Source organism: Solenopsis invicta, chromosome 1 (genome assembly GCF_016802725.1).
Source record: "Solenopsis invicta isolate M01_SB chromosome 1, UNIL_Sinv_3.0, whole genome shotgun sequence".
In the NCBI taxonomy this organism is placed as follows: domain Eukaryota; kingdom Metazoa; phylum Arthropoda; class Insecta; order Hymenoptera; family Formicidae; genus Solenopsis; species Solenopsis invicta.
The window spans coordinates 31185033-31198610 of NC_052664.1; the positions used below are offsets into that span (position 1 = coordinate 31185033).

At 35.3% G+C, this 13578-nt stretch overlaps 1 protein-coding gene and 1 non-coding gene across 2 annotated transcripts in view; one reads left to right on the forward strand and one right to left on the reverse strand.

The window, feature by feature from the left end:
* The window catches only part of LOC105201550 (ras GTPase-activating protein raskol), a 312586-nt gene that overhangs the window by 26320 nt on the left and 272688 nt on the right, over positions 1-13578 (forward strand). The gene's annotated exons all lie outside the window — the stretch shown is intronic.
* LOC113003748 lies at positions 13325-13473 on the reverse strand. The gene has a single exon (XR_003268661.1). It is a non-coding gene; the product is annotated as a U12 minor spliceosomal RNA (small nuclear RNA).

A 13578-nucleotide genomic window follows, 5' to 3' on the forward strand; every position in this document is an offset into this window, starting at 1 on the left:
TTTATTGAAAGCTTAGAAAATATTCACAGTATATTGTTCCAATATTTCTTTAAATAAATATCAAGAAAGTCGATTTCCTTAAAAACTGAGATGTAACATGTTTTGATGTAATCTTTGTAGCTTATTTTAAAATGGAGTAAAAACTTGTAAATTTTCTTTAGTGAATCGGTCGCGAGAAGATAATGAACTACGAACGATCAATTTGCATTCATGAATAACACATGGTGATTCGTAACGAAATTCATTAAAGTTTTGTTTACTTTCGTTAAACAGAACCTCGACTATGTAATCGAATTTCGTATTGACAAGTACTTATCTTGTAATATTAATATTGCCGACGAATGGACTTTATATAATGAGAATAATCAACGAATTTAAATGAAATATTGATTATTTAATACGATTTCTCTGTCGCAAATATGCGTGCTATATGCGTGCTAATCTGTAATTACATCATTACTTCAGCAACGAATTGTTAAAGACTATTCGTTTGATATGAGGATGGTTATCATATACTGATACATATTTCATTGAATATGTGTTTATCATATAAAATATCCTCTTCAAAGATCATCGGCGTAATCGAGCGGCGCAGTCACGTTTTCCGAGACACTGACCATGTCGTAAGTTCGCAAAGTTCTTTCCGTATATTTTATACATCTCTGTCGTCTGTGGCGTATGACAGCATGGAATTTCATTTGACAAGGCCATGCTGCGAGGGGGACATCGGGCACGTCAAAGAGATACCATCGTTGTTTCTATCGGCGCGTGGAAAATGCAGCATGCCACGTGTTTCTGTGCGTTTGCTGAACGGCGCTGTGGACGCGTTCAGTCACAAAATTTTTCACGAAATATATTCTCCTCTCGGGACGCACGCGTCTGATTCAACATTGCATATGCGAATTTTTGAATCCCACGAAAAGTCCGTATCTGAAGATTGCGTCGATTCGAATCATCCGCTCGCGGAATATCAATACACCCAAAGAAAAGTTCGAATAAAAAAAATGTGTTGGAATGAAAATGAATAGAATTTGTGCATTGCTATACGGTTAAAAAAATTTTTTTGATTTGAAGATATCTGTTAGTTGAAATAGTTTGGTTGTGCAACGCAAATTTTTTTTTTAACCGAAAATAGCAAAAAAAAATTCTGTTAATATATACTTTCTTTGAATTAAAAAATTATCTGTTTAAATTAATCAATTTGAAGAAATAATTTATTTACTTCAAGAAAGGCTAATAATATCATATCTTGAAATCAAATAAATTTTTATTTGTTTATTTATTTTTTTTGAAGTATTTTCATTTAAAAAACCAAATTAAAGAAACGATTTCATTAATTTAAACATAACTTTTGTCTGGGTATAAATGGATGAGATAGATTATGTATTTTCAACGCGCACAAATATACACTGACATTTAAAAGACAGGAAAGACAAGAGAGAATATCTAGAATGAATATGTTACAAACCTATTCGTGGTCTTTTCATTAAACAAAGAAAACATAGAATCGTGTGTACTTAAATAGCATTAAACGTGATATTACATATAAAATAGGAGCAACGTGTATTATTCCCAGGCGATTTCAATAACGCTTGAGAATTCGTAGGCGAGAACGATTCGCATGACTTTTCGTTGTCATTCGTTGAAATATTAACGATGCATATGAGGGATAGAAAGGGAGGGAGGAAGAAGGGATACGCATTCCTCTTACGTGTATTTCGTAACGGCAACGCTTTCTCGATTATTAAGCGCGGATGCAAATTTTTAATCGCTCACGCGCGATATGAAATTTATTATTCCGTTTTGATATTTTTGTGCCTGCTACGCGAAGTATTTCAATATATTTCCAATATTATATCGCTCGCAGCTATTTAGTCAGCGATTTTTATTTTAACTTGTACGCGACTGCTTGTACAACAGTGCGCGATATGTTGCTCGGCGAATGATGGTTATGTTAAAAATACCAACGAACACTGCCGTTTATACCGATCCAATTATTTATATCCACATTGCGAGCGTGCTTCAGTGGAAATTATTTAATTAGAATTAATTTAAGCGTATCGACGTTCCATTCCATTCTCGGTAAACTGCATCGATGTTCCGTCATTGAATATTGTTTACCTGAGACGGTACAACGAAACAAACAACATAATGTAATATAATAACCAATATTTATAGTTTTTAATTCATCACTCTCTTTTTTTAACGAAATTCAGAATATTCATGGTACTGTCGTGCATTCGAGCAAAAAATGCAGTTTGTGTGAATTAAAACCTTATATATTATTGTTTTATTTTACAAAACAATTCTTTATCTTATCTCTTTGTCAAAACCACAAACTTTGTTAATTGTTTCGTACTTATATGTCCCAATTATGAAACACTTTTGTTTATTTATTATGTTTTTCGTTTTTCCTCATGACTGAGAATTTTGCAACTTTTCGTAATAGATTTCATCAACAAAAATCAAATGGAAATATGTTTACATCTGGGATGTAATTTTTAACGCGTGTTTATGCTGATGTATGGCTTCGTTTCGAGAAAGGAATACCGTACCTATAATTTCCACTCACGTTGATGAGCATCGACCGCGTGCACACCGTATGCGCACAAACATAAAAAAACGAAAAAAAATGTGCCACTCAATATACACCCAATACATTATAATAAGCCCATTTCGTGATGTGAAAAGCATCTCGATTACATCAAATAATTCGACAATGCGTGGCGCGCAAATTTTTGCGCCGCGATAAAAATGTTTGGGATGCGTGAGATGCTTTGCAATTTTCAGTTGCGGGGGATGGTTCACGCTTCTGTCGAATAAAAAAAAAAAACCGGGAGAAGGAAAAACGGCGCGGGAATCTGTGCAACGCGCATTGACGTAGCGTGCCGCTCAGCTGTCAGAGCGTATCGACGCGTGCAAAATATTCACGCCGGCTCGCGCAATACTCTAAACGATCTCCCCTCTTTTCTCCACAAAATTTCGAGCGAAACTACCGAGCGACGGGCGGCTTTTAACGGTTTGTCGATGCAGGCATGCGAATACGCGCGCGTACATTCGGTGGTGCGTGTCACCTATGCGTGTCACGCACGGCGAGCACGCTTCCGGCACTTTGTGTCCTGCAGTTGCACCTACGTATCTACCCGCGACCGCCATCCGGTGCGGGCTTGTAGTTGAATCGTAAGGCGTGCGCGACTCTTTTGTCTACCGGGAAAGTAATAAGTTTCATCCCGTCATTAATGTTGGCGAAATAGTCGGACGGCATTCTACATTTCCGTTTAATCACAGGAATCTGCGGGCGACGTTTATTACTACTGCATCGCGGTCACGGGAATACTGTTTCGTAGAGGTGTTTGTCTAAAACGGTTGAGTGGAGTGGAGGAATTTGCCTGGAATACTTTAAGTGCTTTCGAACAAGTCCACGTTAGAAAGTAGAACTTCAAGAAATCTTGCCGATTAATCATTTTGAAAGATAATATAATCGAAGCCTTGGGAAGTGTAACAAGAATATTAAATTAAAAGTTATAAAATTGCTTCGAGCATTTGGAGAAATTTAAATGTTAAGTTTATCATAATTTTGTATTTCATTATATTTATTATCACAGAGAAATTATATTTATTTATTATTAGGGAATATTATAAGAATTTAAAAATCGGACGACTTTCTATTTTCTCGAATAATTTTAAAATCATTGTATTGCAACTGCTTTTTCCCACGCTGTATATTCGTTGCGGCGCGGCGATGGCTGCAAACCGTATTGACCTGCTATTACTTTCCACTCGTACGAATAATTTCGTTTCGGTAGAACGCTTCCCACCTGCTGCTAGTCAGAAATCCATGTTAACGCGCTCTCGACACATGTCGTGTACATGGTACAAGATAGAGCGTTTTATCGATTAGTCTTAAATGCACCATAAAAAAAAGGGAAAACGTAAATATGTAAAAGTTAACGTCACGATATGCGTACTGAAAGCTTCATATTGACGATCTGCAGTTAAGATTTTTTTCTCGAGTGGCAATATAACAGGAAGAATGGAGATCGGTGATGAGGAACGCTTGTGACATAACGGAACCAATTTAATTTTGCATGGTATCGCGCAGTAACCGTACACGTGCGAATCGCCGTTATGGAAAGCACTCTTGTCTAGATTTGTGCGGAAGTACGAGGTCCTCTTTTATTAATGTCGAGACCACAATGTTCATGTGAATGTTAATAATCCGAATAGGAAGGAGAATAGCAAATGCCAGGGAAATGGCTTTGGTTTTCCCTGGGCGCGCCGACGACAAAGGCGAACCACGACAAACCCGCCGACGTTAACGCTCACGACTTTACCCTTATCGCAATGTCTTTTATGGAAGAATTGCCACAAAGGTGGAATGACGCGTTAAAGCCATTAAAGGTGTTGGCGTGTGAGTGCAGTTGTTGTAATCTCTAAGAAAGAGGAAGAAAGCAGGAAAAAGCGTCTACTGAACTAGTTTTTTTTTTACTAATACAGAAATATAGAGAACATTCATATTTTTTTATCAACGTATTTTGCAATACATAGGCGATATTTACGTTATCGTAAAATATTGAGTAATTTATTTAAAAAGTATCTATGCTTCGATGCAAAAAAGAATAAATTTTTATATCATAAAATTATAAACTTTGCAATCATAAAATTATTTATGATTTTCAAATTATAAAATTATAAACGTTACATATACGTGCAAGCTTGAAATTTATATTCTCAATAAAATATCAATTGATAGAATATTAAATAATTTTAGAGATAAAAAGAAAAATTTAGATTTTATTTTTCTCGAGAATCTATTATATGCTGAGAAGATACGCTGATGTTGTGATGTTTATAAAAGAGGGACACAGATGAGGAAGTAAGCGGCAGAAAATGTGTGTTTTCTGGATACGTTTGATCCTCCCTGTTAATAAGGGATTGCTGTTCCTATGGCGGCTCAGCCCTGACCTGAACAGAGGCAGCCACCGGTGTTATTTGCAATCTCGTATCCTATTCATTACTGGCAGTGTAAAGCATGCGGCTTGGCACTCGATTCAAAAATGTGGTCATTATCATCCCAGGTAATGTACCGTAGCTATGCATTGATTATACTCCTGGTCGCCCAGCCACTCGAAAGATCAAAAGACATGCGGTATACCGCGTTGTACGATAACATCGAAACGTGAAAATTGCGAATAAATGTAACGTGAGTTGTAACGTATGAGAGCGTGACTATGAATAAAAGCGTGATGTATATGTTGAGATATTTCAATAGTGGCACGTAATGTATGACACATATCACTGAGAGAAAGGAAATGCTAATTTTTAATCGCAAGCTTGAGATTTGTTGATCGTTACAGAAAAAAGAACAAAACTGTTTTTGTTTTGAGAATGTTTTTATTTTCAAAATGTTAAATATTGAAATGAGATTATATAAGACATAATTTGCTTATATGAAGAAATTTATATTATTTTATCGAGAAAAATACATTTTCATTATTCAATAATTATTTTCAAAAATTATGAATTGAGAGAAAAAAATATCGGATAGAAAATAAACATCTCCCAGTAACAATATCTATAAGAATTACAATTTTTTAATATTATCGAAACAATCGTATTACATTCTTCAAATAATTATTATAATATTGAAATAAAAAAGTATATCTTGTCAAAATCTAAGATAATTAAATTTTTTAAAGATTAATTTATATATAAGTAAGATTATCCTTGTTTCATGTATAAGAAAAACTACAATTTCGAAAAAGGGATCGCATAGGGATTCTTTCTACTATGTTTGCGTAAAACTCTGTAGAAGAGGTACGTACTTATTTGTAGAAATGGAACTGTTTGTTGCTTGCACACTATACACATGTCGTCGACGAGCCAGCCACGGTCAGAAACCGGCAATAATCGGGGGGTTGCACGTGCAAACATCCCTTAGGCATCCCGCACTTGGTTGCAGCATGATGCAACATTTATACATTCTGTCCGTCGACTTCGACGTTTATCGCGCGGGGGCAGGTTTCGAAACGAGCAATCCTGTGCGCGCGGGCGCACGCAATTTACAAATTCTACGAGGGTTGCTATCGCGCTCTGCGGAATACATTTTACTACGTGAATACGGGAGTGGCGAGAACGGGGATGATGTTCGCACGGGACCTTCGTCGTGTTACCGCGGGCGCGAATGGAAACGTGGGTGTCGCGTGGGCGAACGCATCGCACGGGGGTGGTTAGTTTCGCCACGGGAACGTGACTATTGCGGGTAGTGCACTACGACTAGGGTGTTTGATAGAAACATCGGGATATGAAAGGGTTAACCCCCGATACGCGGCGTGTGTGTGTCCATTTGTCACGGTTAACATCCGTCCGTCCATCTGGGGGTTGAGAGCCCCCTGAGAGCGTAATAGCGGGGGTTCATTCGAGGAATTCGCCAGATAAATCACTTCGCCTATCGCGGCAAACGAGATAACGCTCTTGAACTCGTGCCGAAAAATTAAACGCGTTATGAAACGCGTAATCCATCCCGCGCCTTAGCGGCGATTGCCAGTGATGGATTGTTTCGAAGCTCGCGTTTTTTTTTTACAATATTTCGCAATATCTTCTCGTTGAGCGATCTCGTTGAGCAATTCTCGGGGAATAAGTGTACATTTATTTTGCGCTCACTTCGCTGAAGCTAAATTTACGCGCGTCTTTGAGACGCTTGCACGACGAGATAGAATAAGGAAAAATGATCGTTGAAAAAAAAAAAGGAAATTATATTTCAGCGAGATGTGCATTTTAAAAAAGTTGGCACGTACCAGCGGGTTTCCACGGGTTATCATCTCGCGTCCATCGTATTCATGTAGACACAAAGTACAGCTACGCGTGTGTCACGCCACACAGTAGCTGTCTGAATGCAAATTCGCGTCAGCTTATTTATTACTTTTATCCCGTCGGAATACCTGAAGTAACTCAGGTAGCGATCCCATCGTAATAAAAATTATCGCGTACGTGCATACATTTCATAGAGTATCAATCGCATCTTTTAGTTTACGGTAATCTACGTCACGCGGCATAAAAGGACTTGACATCGAATCACGAAAGTGTCAGTAAACTGGTACGTTCATTTAAATCACGAGTCTCTCGAGACGTTAAACTTGCATTTTTTAGAACCATACGATTTGACGTATCACTTGAAATGTTAAAAAACATAATCCTCATAGTCAAATTGCTGATATTAATTATTTACTGCAACAATTGTAATTTTAAATAAAATATGAATGATGAGGATTAATTCCTAATAAAGTTAAAAATTTCTATCTTTAAAAATTATGGAACATTAGATTGGACATGATCTACATAGTACAAAACATTTTGCATTTGTCTTAAAACCATTCAATTTTTCTGTTGAATTTAGGTATGCAATATTAATTCAACACAATGTGATAATGTTATTTGTATGTTTTGTTAAATTTTAACATTTCTTATAATATTATAAAATAAATAATGTAGTTTTAAAACATAAATTCCAAGACAAATAAATAAAAATTACGTGTTATTTTAATATATTATAAATGTTTTTTAATATATTATAAATGATATTTATTTTCTAATATAATCGTCTTATGCTAAATTAACAAAAAAAAAAAATTAATTAGACTATTTGGAATGTGTGAAACGTGTTAAATTTAACACAATATTTTTTACTGTTTAAAAAAAAAGTAATCGATTCACGAAAGTATCGATCGATTTTAATTTGTCGAAGTTATTAATTTCTGGAGGGATTAATGACAATTTGGAAAGTTGTACATTTTTTTTAATATATTCGAGTTGCCTGGTATTTACATGAAAATGTGAAAGTACCCGTTTTTTTCGCGATGACATTTTGTTGGAATGCGTTTATTCAATTTACACGAGTGCGTGTGTTCAACGAGTCTTTCATTCGCATACCAACACGAACAATTTTCTCTTTTCTGAGTCGACAGCCTAATTGCGCAGTTTCATGAACAATCCGTAAATGGTAATCTTGACGTTAGAATAACGTTAACCACGTATTAATATCATTTCTTTTATATGAATAATATTAACAAAAGCAAAGGAATATTTTTCGTAAACTGTAAATACACAATGTTTTACTAACATTACAATTATAATTTTTTTTTTTTCATGGAATGGAGACTAAAGTTAATTTAAAAAAACAAAATTAGAGAAATTAATAATAATAATAATAATAAAATTTAAATAAAGAAGGGGCAATATCTTTATACGAGAATCAAGCAAAAAAAGAAATAATTTTGTACACAGTCTTTCCAGATAATTTGTTGTTACGAGACAAATCTGTAATGATGTCATAATGTTCATACATTGCCGTCTCGCAATGTAATTTTGTGTCGTTGACCCATCATTTCCAAGAAAGAAGCGGTTTTCTTCAAACATTATTTAAACTTGAGGTACGATGTTCTCAGATATAAATGTCTTAAATTCACATTTCTCATTCTCAAAGGCAATTTGGCAAATATAATTATTATCGAGCTAATGTCTGCTTGTTTCCTGTTCCGAAATACTGTGTAAATAAAAAATTTGATCATTAAAACTGTAAAAAAATTTCAAGAAATTCCAGAGAGGAAAAAGGTTGTGTTTTATTATAAATCGTAGAAACAAGTATGCGTGCAATAAAACGTAAAAAAAAACAAATAAAACTGACGCGTTAAATTTATTAATATAATTCGCTTTATATTTTTTTTATATACGAGACAGAGAGAGAAAGAGAGAGAGAGGGGGGGGAAGTAAACGAAAAGAATTTATTTCACTCTGTTCTCCAAATCTCCTAAATTTGCGGTCGTATGTAAACTCGCTCGCGCTCATGCATAATTTATGCACACGCATGACTACAGGGAATACGGTACACCGTATGTGAAGGTGGTAACTGCAAGTGGACTGCAATTACGGTTGCCGTACTTGCACTTTGGAAACCCCGGCCGTCGGCGAGATCGTTTGGTCATCGTGGGTTAGTCGGGACCTACCTCGAGGCGGCGTGTCCGCGAAATTTTCGACACGTTCATGCTCTGTACATTGCCCTACACACACCGCGAGCGAATTTCACGGATTCTCGGTGCATCTGTGAAACCAGTTTTCGCGCCGTTCAAGGGAAGCGTTTATGCGCTTTGCTTTAATCCGCTTGTGCACTTCGCATTGATGTGCGATCGCAGTATCCCTCGGACGGTCGCTCTCTCACACGATTGTTTACGTAATAACAATAACGTGGTTTTTCAGCACTTGCACTCTTCTTGCGAATTATGTTATAATATGTTGTTACGCAAGATAAACGATAGTTCTGAACACGTGAGTCTTGCGGACGTTGATTTCAACACTAAGTATAAATTTGAAGTCTTTTAACCATTGATAATTTGAAATTACTGTAGCTTAAAAGAGTTTGCAATCAAATATCTTCGAAGTAGATTATTCGTGACTAAAACTCAACGTAGGTACGTGTTTTTGTTTTCAATCTTTTTAACGTCTCGATCTCTACAACGACGATTGTATAATCTGCGATCTTTGCAAATGTCGCAACGTAGGCTGACAAATAGCGTTATTCCGTCTGACAAACCGGCGCATCTGTCTAATGATATTTTGCACGTTCTAACTATCGTGTAAACTTAATAAGCAGATATAGCGTTGTCTCACCGGCGACTCTCTATTATGCAGTGCTACTCTATTACATTCCATTCAGTAATTTAATAACCGGTACGTTGTATTCGGGACGCAAACTCGTTACCCGTTACAAAGCGATGCTTCCCGCCTACGCGATGACCCCTGTGTGACCCCTGATACGAACCCCCTCCGGATTTTCGAGGGATGATAGCGGATGATCGCTAACTCCACATCGCTCGTCCGCAATGCGATAGCGTGCTACTACCAACGCTACCTCGTTGCTTGCGAGAAGATCAGCATCGTGCACGTGGATCATGCCTCTGTTATCGATCGCGCCGGACGCCGGCCGAAATAGACTATCGTAAATCGTAGGCACGGGATATTCGCGATATCGATCGCACGCATCGGTACGGTACGAAGAGTGGCGTTACTTCACCGGTCAATAAAAAATAAATACCGCTTGTATGTGTGTGCACTCATAATAACTTTTATTTATTTAATTCTAGCAACGTTCTAAACAAATTGATTTCCGAATTTACAAACTTGTATGCATACATCTCATTCATGAATTATTTTTAAAATGATACCGTAATATTTATTTATGTATCCATCTATTTTTGCATTTTTTTTTTAAATGGTCGAGACTTAAATTAGTTGTTTAAGCTATTTTTTTATACTATATTTTTTATATTGGAATCTACGATCTAGGATGTTTTTTTATATTCTACCAGAGAACACAGTGCACTTTATTTTCTGATCCTAACTCTAAAATAAAAAGCATACCGTAACATAAAGAAAATTTATATATATAAAATATTGTAAAAAATATTACGTTAAGATTGTTTTGCTATACAATACGAGCTTAAAGTTATCGAAATTTAAAAACTGAAGGTTTCTCTAATTTAGGTTTATTTGTTTTTAATTAATAACAAAAAATTTCGGGCGCAAATACCCGAATTTTGGCTCTGAAACTAACTGCAAAGAAGAAAACAATAAAAAATTTGATTTATAATGATTTTTGCAGCGAAAAATACTATATTTTGCTGCAGTTTTAAAAAAATAACTTTTAAACGAGGAAATGGATTTAAATGAATTTTGCAATATTTATCAATTTTATTAGTACATGTAAAAATTTTGATTTATTTGATAATACTACATTGACTTTTTTGACGTAGTTGCACACGCCGTCGAACATCGAACAAAAAATTTGCATCACGTAAGAGAAGCAATAAATGCAATTATTGATTTAACACGGCTTTTTTCATATAGGAGGAGGAGGAGGAAGAATTACTCCGCATATTTTTTTATCGCACACAAGTACGTATATTCAGTAAAGAATAAATAGCTGACGTTAATAGAATTGCTAAACTTTTTTTATTAGAATTTTTTAGCAAATTTGCGCAATTATACGCAGTGTCTTTGTCCTTGACCGGAAATAGTCTGGCACACTGAAGTTATGAATAGTCCGCGTAATGTGTGGGAAGCGATGTAAAAGAGCAAATCAACGCATCCATGCCTACAGATTGCAATTGCGGATTTCAATAGAAAATCGCATATTGGCGAATTCGAAAGTTTTTTCATGCGACATGATTGGGATTGTAGTCGCAAATCCGACGATTGTAGTCGCAAAACGTACGGAAATGTCGAATCCGCAGATTGAATCCAGCATTGCAATATCGACGTGTTGCAACAAACTGCTCGTTTGACGCGGCTAGTGGCCACGATAAATACGATATTAATGCGCCGCGTCCACGCTTCCCTTTGATCAATGCAGAAATATGAAAAGTGGAGAGAAAATTCGACGCGGTGGAAACATAGAAAGGAATGCACAGCGCGGCATTCCAGTCGCTGTTGAAGTGAGAGCAAAGTCTCGATGGAGATTCGCGTCTGGTCTCTTCCCGAGCGGATTTTCAAGGAGCACATATACACGTACAAACATGCACACGCAAGCGTGCGTAATGGAGCTTATGTTACGCTTTCGCGTATGTAATACGTTCTCTGCTCGGAAAATGTCAGACGGAGTGCCGAACGCGTCGCCGAGATAAAAGCGCGAATCGAGACGCGTGGAGCATACATATGTCACATGCGTGCCTGCGTTACGAATGTGTGCTACAACACTGATGCATTGAAACTTTGATACTTTCAGATACGAAACTGTCGTTTTGTATCTGAACGCTTAAAATGACGGATATTCGTACATGCATACTACGTGCTTTTTTGGCATCATATTATGGAGTTTTTTTTAATCATTGATATAACTATTATTTATAAATAATATTATCTATTTTTTTTACATTATTATTCGAATATCTCATACACTCAGTGAAAAGTTTTTTTATGTCAAAAGAAATTTGTTTGAATTAAAGAAATTTGTGCATTGCTATATGGTAAATAAAAGTTTCTTCGATTTGAAAAAAAAATGTTTACTTGTTTCTTTTATTAGAATTAAAGAAATAATTTGGTTGTACAATGCAAATCTTTTTTGAAATAAAAGAAATATATTTTTAAAGCCAGCAATCCTAAATTATTTCTTACATTTCTGTCAGCACTTCTTTGAATTAAAAAATTATTTGTTTAAATTAAACTAATAGTTTAAAGTTTAAATTTTAAACAAATAATTGATTTACTTGAAAAAAGCGTCATTTTTTGAAATTAAATCAATATTTATTTTTCTAGAAGATCTTTTTATTTTAACTTAAAAACATCAAGCTAAAGAAACGATTTCATCAATTTAAATATAACTTTTCTCTGGATGTATTCAGTGAATGTTACGTTATTTGTAATTGTTACGTGAAATTTATAGCACAAAACATAAGAAAAAAATTGATCGTTTATTTTATTCATTCGAAAAATTTCTGCCATGCAGAATAACATTTTTCGCATCTTTACCCTTGTTTATTATTCACGATTCGGAAATTGGTACATTCGGAGAAATTAACGCCGACGCTTTTCCCCTGCGGAATTCTATGAAGTAGGAAACTATTTGCGAGGATGTTTTGTTAACACTAGCGGGACGCGTCCGGTCGTGAATGGCGTGTGAATCACGACGACGAGGTATACACACATGGAATTCGAAGCACGGAAATTATCGTTCTGAGTATTACGAAAGACCGATGTCACGCGATAAAAATAGATGTAGGTGTGCTGGCAGAGAAAGGTGGCTTCTATAAATTGAGAATGTAATTTGAGTCGATTGACTGAATAATTAAACAGTGGAATGTGTTAATGCGCCGAGCGAGTGACTAATTATATACTAAAGATTCCTTATTTACCGGAAACACATTAGAAATAGTCACGAAATGGTATTTCATTTGTAAGATTATATATATTTAATTTTCTCTCAATAAATGAATATTTTTTTAAAAATATGACAAATTTTTGTGCGTTTAAAATTTATATGTATTATTTTTATTTTATATTATAATTAATAGAAAAAAAATATTTATTATAAACTATTTTATATTATTCTTATAAATTACGAGAATGCAAACAAATTAATAGTTAAAATTATCGTAATTAATGAAATGGATCCATACCATACTTTTAGAAATTATAAGTGACATTATTAGAGGTAGACGTGAATATATTGATATATTTTAATAAAAATAAACGTCACATTTTTATTTTGTAAAAAAGTTTTTGATGACATCAATATTCTTAATTGCTTTTTTTGTAAATTTTATATTAAAATTACGAGGTAAGATCGCTTCACCTAGCCGCGTGAAAAAGTAGTTCACACAGCCCTGGGACGACCTGTGCCTCTTCAAAAATTGGTTCGCTTAATTGAGCATAGCTAAGCGTTACCAAAGCTCTATATTTTCCTTACTCATTAGTTTAAGGCACGATTTGTGCCTCTCGCAGCCTCGTACTTATACTAAGTTGGTGAATTTCTTTTCACGGAATACTGTGCCATCTATCGAATACAATAGGTATTACAGTACTAAACCC